The following is a 9729-nucleotide window of genomic DNA, read 5'->3' on the forward strand; positions in this document are numbered from 1 at the left end:
AAACAGCTCAATTCATTAAGCAGCTTAGGCACTCAACAGCATGCAGATTCGATGGATAGCAAAACAAACTCGAGTCAAAACTTGTTCAACTTTTTAAGCTAATTGGCTAGAATCTGCTGAAGAGAATGCTTGAAAGCAGCTAAAGGAAAACCCCTCTCACGCACCCCTCAAAAAGTAGCAACAATGGATTATCGCATGGAGGTGGAACAAAAAAACTTTGAACTACTACTCGTTATGAGCACCGTTAATTAAACTACGCTCCTATAAATCATGAGCCTCAAACTGCCTTCCCCCCCCCCCCCCCCCCCCCCCCCCCCCCCAAATAAAGTAGGGGATTTCTTTAAACAGCCTAGGAGCAACTTCCTTCTACCCATAGCATCTACCATCTATCTACATTACCTTCTCCCCTGTCTCTGTGTCTATTTCATCCATTCTTTTCTGCTCTGTTCTGTTCGGTTCTGCTCTGGCCTGCTATGGCCTGCTCCACTTGTACAAGTTTTGTCTTAGCTTCCTTTTTCTTGGCCTTTGTGAGGCACACTCAACTTGAAGAGAGCCAGAGGGACAGTGAGATGGCAAAAAGAGAGACAGAGACGGAGAGAGTGAGAGAGTGAGAGAGGAGAGCTGGCCAAACACTTTTCACGTTGCGCGAAATTTATCATGATTCCATTACATAATTAAATCCGTTTTAATAGAAACTTTGCACGTCTTTTCTTGTTGTTGTTGTTGCTGGTATTACACTGTAACAAAATAATTGTCATTGCTAGCAATTAAATAATATTGAACCAATAGCAGGAGCGTCTCTAATCGATCCAGTCTGCTAACTTTTGTGCGCTAAACAAGTGCTGCAGAAAACTCTTTGTTTAATCAAATATAAATTTTAAAACTTTAACATAAAATATTGTAAAAATTCAAATGGAAACAAAAAGTTAGCAAAAATACGAACAACATTTCCACAACTTCTGAATAATACATATCAAGTCAAAGGAATGCTAGTTGTTGATTTTGGCGAAATTCTGAAACTTTTCCCTTCTTTTTTTCGATTGAATATGTACAAATGTATGTACATATGTACATATATGTATACATGTATGTATATTTTCTCAATTTTGCTCAGTGCACTGCTGCTCTGTTCCTTCCGTCTCTGCCTTTTGAGATGTATTTGGTAAAGTTTCCATCGCTTGAGCCAAATTGAAAAACAAAACAGTGCAAAGGAAGCTGTAAAGTTGCCTCAGTTGCTGCCTCAACTGCTGCTGCTGCTGCTGCTGCCGCTGCCGCTGCTGGCGTCGCTGCTATTGCGTAAATGAAATTAAGAAAGTAACCAAAGACTCAAAGCTCCCGCCCGCTCACGCCCCTCTTTCTCCCTTTCTCTTTTTCTCACTCTTGGCTTTTGCAGTGGTGTGCTTTATCTGCTGCTGCCATCTCCACTCTTGGCCCCTATATCCGTCCCACCTCCGTTCGCGCTGGCCATCTGTCTCTGTCTCGTTCTGTCTTTCAGAGTTGCTTCGGTTTTTGTCTTGATAAATTACCCCGTCCTTGGCAGCGATTTCAGTGTTGTCGGGCGACACAGTAAAGTGATATTTTTATTTGGAGTCTCACTTTTTTACCCCCATCCCACACTCGTACTCGTACATCTTCTGCTTCTTTTTCTCTCTCCGTCTTTACCTCTTCCCTCTTCCCTCTTCCCTCTTCCCACAATTGCTGCCATTTTTAAATCTTGCCAAATTGTTAACGATGCTAAAGTTGCCATTGAATGAGAGTTAAGGCGCTCCTGACAGTGGTGGGGTGGGGTATGGGTGGACTCGGGAGGTTTTATGTTGGGGAGAACCTCCCAGTGTCTAGGAACGACAAGGACGACGATGACGGCAAAGTTTTAGTAAATGAAAATAATTTTCAGTTGGAAAATTATTTAAAGTAGTTCATTAAGTGGGTAACATTATTTCTTCTTTTTTTTATCCCCAGTTTTTCCCTCTGCTATTTGATGGGGTGGATAAAAGTTGCAACTATTTATAAACTATTTCTGCCAGTTTTTTGTGCACACTGCATGTGATTTATTTCCCTGGCAGTGACTCTAGTTTTTGGTGTAGCTAAAGGTGTGTGAAGCTAATGTGGCACTAAAAGGATAAGGATCGTTCAGTTTAAAAGACTTTTCAACCTGTTAACATGGCTGATTTTATTCTACGTAAGAAGTTGAGACTCCAATGGAAAAACGTTTTGCCAGTCACGTTTTGCAGGCAGATGTCGAAGCCTATATTTTGTTTTTTGCATCAATATCGAAACTTTCTTGTATTACAATTGAAGGACTAATGCCAGAATTTGCCAACAGATTTGTGTGTGTTTGTTTCCCTTGCTTAAAAGAGCTTAAATTTAAATCAGCAATCCATTAGTCCAAGGGTTACTTCGGGATTTACATGTAGGGTAACTTTGCCCACACTTGCAACTTTCTTTGTTTGTTTCTTTTGATTAATTAAAATGCAGAGTCATAAGATAGTTCTTCGCACATCTTCCCCCCCCCCCCCCAATACTCACATGAACTCTTGCCACATTTGTGTAAATATTTGTACAATATCTACGAAAGAGTGCATTATGTTTGTCCTTCCTCCCTTCCTTCGAGTGAACTCTGCAAAAGAACGAGTATATCTCCTTGCTGGTTTCCGCTCGGAGATTCTTTGCTCCCTCTTTGGCATACTAAATAATTAACATTTGTGAAGTTTGTTTCGCTCTGAAATTCCTTTCAGTTACTTTTTTGCTTCGTAATTAACATTTCAAGAGCAGAAGAACCAAATATAAACAAACAAACAAAAAGCTAGATACATTGTGCGGCAAACACAAAACTTTGTTGCAGCTGCGGTTGTGTCGTGGCTCTGGCTGTCCGCTCACTAATTGATTGTCGCTTACGCCACAAATTAAGTAAAGATCGATAATTTGCTGTAGTTTCAGCTCGGCCCTGTGGCAGGACACACGACAGGATACAAGTACTCGTTTAATTGAGTCTCATTAAAATAAAATATCGATTTTTCTGACAAATGAATTACAAATCATGCGATATGTTGGCAATCATTTAGCTTCGATTTTCATTGAAATAAGGAAACAGTAGTTAAAACAGTAAAAGTTTAGTTCTCTTCGTTGCTGGAGGATATGAAAGTCAATTTGATTAGGGGCAGATTTTATGTTGTTTATTTAATAAATTAGACAAATTGCTTGTGTTTTTAAACCCATCTTTAATCGAAAAGAAATTCCTAAATTATTAATTTAACATCTTCATTGAATTGCGTCACTGAGTGCTAACCTGCTCTGGGCAGAGTAATTGCTTTCCCATCTGCTCCACGCTTTCATCACATAGATTACTTCCTGCAACAATGCTGACACACATAAGTACAACCACATCTATCTATCCATCCCGCCCACACATTCTTTAGTACTAGCCTTTTGTCTAGATGGAACCTTTACCACAATTCACTAACATTTTGTGCCGCATTGTCATTTATTTGCTTCTCATTTGGTTCAGGTTGTTGCCATTTTTTTGTTGTCTACCTTTCATTGTATCCATTTTGTGGTCCTCTGTTTCCACCGTGTCGGCCATCTCTACTTATTTATCCATCCTTGTTGCTCTCATTGCATAATTTCTATTTTTTTTTTGCTGGCCGCTTAATAACATTTTAATTGTTGTTGTGGGCTTTGACCGTGGAAGACCATGGAAATTTCCCACGCAGCTCGTCCTGGCCTCCTGGCCCCTCCCGACGGGGTTGGAGATATGCTGCCATGCTGCTCAGCATTTTTATTATCATAATGAGCATGCGGTAAGGGGTTAGTGGGGGGTCTGTGGGCTCTGGAGGTGTGTCTGTATGTGCCGAAAGGAATGTTGCATAATGTGGCCACCTCGCCACCGAAAAACCATTCGCAATTATGCATGCCGCGGTATTATTTCTAGCCTTTGTTTTCTCCATTTCCCATTCCTACAGCTCGTTTTAATACCCGGAACTGGTTGAGCAAAGGGGTGGATTTGTACTCGTGGAATTGCCTGTAAAAATTACATAAAATATTAACAATAAGGAATACTAGATTCAGCTCCTAACTAAAAGTAAATTTGTTCCAATTGTACTGGCCAGGATCCAGCGATGAACGGTCTCAAAAACTCCCAGACAACGTCCAGTTTGTCGTGTATTTGATTATATATATTTAATCCAGAAATACCTGCATTAATTGAAGGGTATCTCATGGTCGAGCCACTCAACTGGCCTTGATTCTTTTTTTGCTAAACTTTTTATTATTTCCCTTTCCGTATTTTCTGTTTTGTTTTTTTTGTTCATGGTGAGCGGTGAGAAGGGAAAATAAATTCAAGTTGCTTTGGCGAGTCTATTTAGATTTTCAAAACAGCTTCATGGCTCGCTGAGTTTATTACCATGAGCCAGCCAGCGAGTTTAAAGCGAGTCTCTGCCTGGGTGCCTGCTTATCAAGTTGCCATTAAATCTCTCGCGTCGTACGAAAGCCTCCTGACACGCCTCGCCGATAAGCAAAATATTCTGCGAAAATTTATTTGATGTGTTTTATTGTGTTGTTAAATTTCGCGTAGCGTTTCACCCAAAAACGAAACAAGCAGTGGAAAACAGAAAAAAATAACACGTAAACTGAAAAACAGGAAAATATCTCGGGTAAACGGTCCTATCCCATACCCTCAGCACATTCAGGTTGCTAAGCTCTATCAGTCGGGCCGTTTATCATTCCCAGAAGCTCCCCCGCGTTGGCTCTCAGCTGTTTTGCAGAGTTGTGTTCACCTGTTCCTGGTGGCTGCCTGTCGCCAAAGTTCATTAAATGCGCCATGAATTTCAAATGCCACAGAGACAGTACGAAAGAGAGGGAGCTGGCAAATAGAAACTGAACTTAAAGTTGAAATGGGACTCGATATTCGTTCCACGAATTGTTGATAGCGTTTACTACGGCGAATTCAAGGAAAATAATGGAATAAATTGCGGCACACTGGTGTTTAATGTCATTCGCAATTGGGATGCTGAAAAAGTCGTTTAAGTCTCGTTGAAAATTAAAGCCCTACTTGAGGGATAAGTTGCATCTTGGAGTGTTAATTGAAAAGTGTTTCGTAGCTGTATCTGCGCATGGAGTTTCCTAGAGTTTTGCTCTAGATGCCACTAGATTCGCAAATGGTACACTCTCTGTAGTTCCCAAATCCCATTTCCGTTTTCCCAACGACCATAAACCAGCCATTATCAACTGAGTGAACAAAAGTCGAGCCAAAAATGCAGCTGGCTTCGTTTGGATTATCGTTTATTGCATTATTTTTATGCGATGAACGCGCGTCGATTAGAAAACTAAAAATGTATTTCGTATTTATCGCGGTTCCTGCTCTTGCCACTGCCACTGTTACTGCTGCTGCTGCTGTTGCTGCTGAGTGGCGAAAAGCGAATGAAATGCAATAAAAATGGAACAGAAATGAGACCTTCTCACGGAGAATCGGCAACAGCAAAGCACAAAAGAGAGAGGGAGAGAGAGTGAAGGAACGAAACGAGCTGTGGAGCAAATGGCAATCCCATTTGGCGCATTGCATTTGCCAGGCCAGGGCAGGGCAGGGCAAGGCAACCCCAGCCAGCAGAGTACCAACTATCAGCAATTTACAACAATATTGGCACCTCTACTTGGCTGCCTAACTGTGAAATTGTGTGGCCCATAAAACGTGAGCATGGCAAAGGAGGAAAACTGCTTCAAAAAAATAGGAGAACAGATTGGCTGCTTTCGGTTGCCGAAGTTGAATACCCTTGAAGATTCATAACAGTTGGGAATTGTGTGGCGCAGAATCAGTACAGCAATTACGCGGCTCCTCTGCAGCAAAAAACAAACGACATGTCCGATCATGTTTGCTTACAAATGTGTGTTTATGTAGCAGAAACGTTTCACTGCTTTGCGTAGGAGAAATCAGATAATAAACAAAATGTTATTAATGGTAAGGCCATTTCTGTTACTCATAAAAGAATCGTTTTTGTGGGAGCAGCGCAATAATTGGACACAACTGAACATCAAATATGTATCTGCATAGGTAATGCATGTGTACATACCTATGTAGATTACAATGATTAGATTTATGCTGTTCACGAATTCATAAGTTCTACAATTTGAAATGCTTTCTTCTTGTGTTTGCAGACCTCTCTGCTCAAACTTCTCCTACGCTCTGTAAGGGTATCAACAGGCAAAGTTGTTAGCGGTGGCAAAAAAAGTCTTACTGGCTAACGGGCCCAGCAATTGCTCAACAGACAAAAATCTTGGCCGGCCACATGGCGTATACGTGTTAATTTAGCGCAACGATTAGACACAGAGCGTGCTCTGCCCTCTCTCACTCCCTCTCTTTCTCTCTCACCACTAACCCTTTACACCCCTTTGGCTCTTTCACTCCTTCCGACAACTGCAGTTTGGTAAATTGCCCGTTTGCTTTGCACAATAAATTTCAACACTGGCTCCTGTCAGTCAACGGAGCGCGGAGGAATGAGTACGGGCACGGCGGTTTGTTGGCTCGTGTGGGGTTAGACTGCCACGCTAAGTGCATTTTAGCCGAATCGTTTTCAATTTGGCCAAAAAGTTGGTCTATTTTTAGGCTAAACTCGACACAAAACACTATATTTCGTGGGACTATAAGTAATGATGTGACGATTTGGCAGACACTAAATGGGGGTACTGAACTGGCATGGGCTCCACGAGTACAGCTCTCTCATCCAGCCCCTGACTCTCTTTCGGTCAGTTCAGTCTGGTTGCAGCTCAAAGGCGGAATTAGCGAGGGCGTTTCTTGATGGAGTTCGTTGGCCTCAGGGCAACTCTCTTTCTCTTTCGCAGAATAGTTCAAGGCTTGCAGGACTGTTTGTTGCGGAAGGAATAAGCAGGCGATAAGTTAGGGAATAAGAGGTATACCAGCTATTGTAAAAGCTAGTAATACTGAGCAATAATTGAAGGAATGAATATGAATTTATAATATAAACAAAGCTAACTGAAATATATTTCTGTAAAGAGTATCCCATATAACCCTTCATAGTTCGAGCTCTAACTATACGAGAGATTTCTCCACTTTGTTTGTTAAACAAAATTTACTTTACCATGCACTTTGGACATTCATTTCGGAGCGGGCCAGAAGATACTACTTGTACAACAAAGAGGTCGTACGGCAGCAGTACGGAGATTTTTCGTTATTTTTATTTTTATTTTGTATTTTTGGTAAGGAAGCCAGCTTGGGTCGTTTGCCCTGTCTGATAAATTGTTTCCGTAGAGAGAACGCTGCACGTAATTGCTGAGCGGATCGATGAAAAGTAGCTTAAGGATGCCAGACACTGGCAGAGTGCAGGTTCCTGCTGCTGCAGCTCCTGTCCAGGGGCTGTTTGTGACAAGGCCAACTAATTTGTACACTTCATAGGAAAAACCAAACGACAGTTGGCATAAAAATAGGACAATGTTTAAAAGTGCAGAGCCATTGGCATCGGAACTCCAGCAACCGTCTTGTTTCTGTGTGAAATGTAATGCAATTGCATGTCAAAAACTAACACAGACGACAGGACTCAACGGTGAGAAACTTTAAAGTGATATTTTTGTGTCGGTTAGTTCTGCACACCTGTCTTGCCGTCTGCTTCTGCTTCTGCTTTTACTTTTGGTTTTTGCTGTCACTGCAGTGTACAGTACCGAGTACCGAATACCGAGTGCGAGTACCTGTACCAGAAACAGAAGCAGAAACAGAAGCAGAAACAGAAGCAGACTGAAATGCCAGTCATGACGCCGCAAGAAAACAAACTTCTGCCTGCTTCCTGGCTGCCTTTGGGCTGTCTCTTCATACTCCTCATCCTCTGCAACCGCAGCAACACGACGCTTACTTCCGCTTTTGAGTGTTAACCAACACTCACAAATGCAGGCACACACAAACACACACAGACCAGGAGATTTCGTTGTCCTTTGACATGCATGTCTTGGTCTTTAGCTATTCCAACCTGTCTGATGCTCCTCTCTTACTGTCTCACTGCTGTCTGTGCTGTCTGTGCAGTTTTTGTCATTTTGGTTTCGTTCGTTGGCTCGTTCTTTGGGTCCTTCGTTGGCTCACTACGGTTGAAAGTCTTTCCTTCGAGCGCTGGAAGTTATGACAAGACCCTACACACAACTAGCTCCTGCCTACCTCTGCTTAAGCTTCCCTGGCATGTCGGAGCGAATCCCAGGAAAATGAGATACCAAAAAGTGCAGAAGGAAGCGTTAAAGGTGATTCACTTGCTTGTTCCTTGTTTGTTTGCAATTTGTTGTCATAATTTGTAGTTTCTGTTCTACTTGCAGCGCAGTTCTCGCGTTTGTGGATTTAGATTTCAAGCGAAAGCAGGCCAGGCCCTAACACAACCTTCTGCGCTGGGAGTGGCTCGAAGTATAAATTGTTATGGCAACGCACTTCAGGCTTAAAGAAACTCATTTTGCTGCTTCTAAAAAACCTAGGAATTCCTTGGAAGGAATGACTTTTACTTAACGGCTGACGTAAAGAGTGGATTGGGAATGATTCGTTATTTATCATTCAAATAATAATGTTTAACATTTAATGATTATTTTTCCCTACTTTCTTGATTGTTATTATTAAAAAATAGCAAATAGATAAAAACCAAACTGCTTTTATATTTTATTTTCATAAGAAGGCAACTATTTAATTTTATTTTAGTGCGTTTTCCGTGATTTTATTCGTTTGCATTCATACCTTCTCGATGTCTGTGTGTGTTTGGACTATTCTGGTGGCCATATCAATTTCGCCAACGCTTTGCTTTTGGCTCACATTATCGTTAAAATTGTATTGGATTGGTTCGGCATGCTTTGCTGACCAATTGGACAACCGACTGGCCATTGTGGCCCTCCAGTCAGCTTCAGATTGAGCTTACATGTATCCTTTTTTCTTTCGTTTTGTTCGTTTGTCTGCATTCAGTCGCACTCTGGCTGTATATCGGAGAGACCAAGTGTTTTGTGTGTGTGTGTGTGTGTGTGTGTTTATAGATTTTCCGTTATAGCCACACGAACTTCTTCTTAAAATGCAATTTTCAAGATTTTTTTCCTTACCTTTTCTCTCCGTTTGGCTGGTGGAATCTTTTCTTTTTTTGTAGCCTTTTCCATGTAGTCTCTGCCCGCTGATTTTAAGCTCTTGCCCTCGCTCCCTCTCCTGTTTGGCCAACACTTTTTGGTCTAGATCTGGCTATGGCGTGGGCCTTGGGCCACGCCCCCATTTGCTGCTGCTTGCATGTGTCAAAAGGTATTTTTTATGTTGAGTTTCGTGTTTTTCAACATTTTCTGGTTTTATTTTCTTTCTTTTCTTGGTATGGTTCGGCACAGAGCAGGTGCCCGAGAGGTGAGCGGCAGCCAAGAGGCATAAGGCATGGGGCAGGGTTCAGCGGGGCGACCAGGTGAAGCGGACCACAGGCGAGTCGAGTTGAGTCGAGTCCCATCTTGTGTGCAGGTAATGTGGCACTTGGCTAAAATGGTGTGTGAAATTTTATGCGAAATGGCTTAAGATGTTGTTGCTGTTCGTGTGGTTGTTGTCGTCGTGCTTGTTGTGCTGATATTTCTGGAACGGAACACAATCATTCTGCTATGTTGCACATAAAAAGTTACGTTGAGTGGCAGTATATATGTATGTATGTACATATATGTAGTGGGAGAGGGGTAGCAATAGTTCTCGTTGTTCGTTTTGGGTTTTCTTCTTTCTATTCTCTGACCAAGCTCTCTGCTGAT

The sequence above is a fragment of the Drosophila guanche genome, unplaced genomic scaffold (genome assembly GCF_900245975.1).
Source record: "Drosophila guanche unplaced genomic scaffold, DGUA_6, whole genome shotgun sequence".
Classification (NCBI taxonomy): domain Eukaryota; kingdom Metazoa; phylum Arthropoda; class Insecta; order Diptera; family Drosophilidae; genus Drosophila; species Drosophila guanche.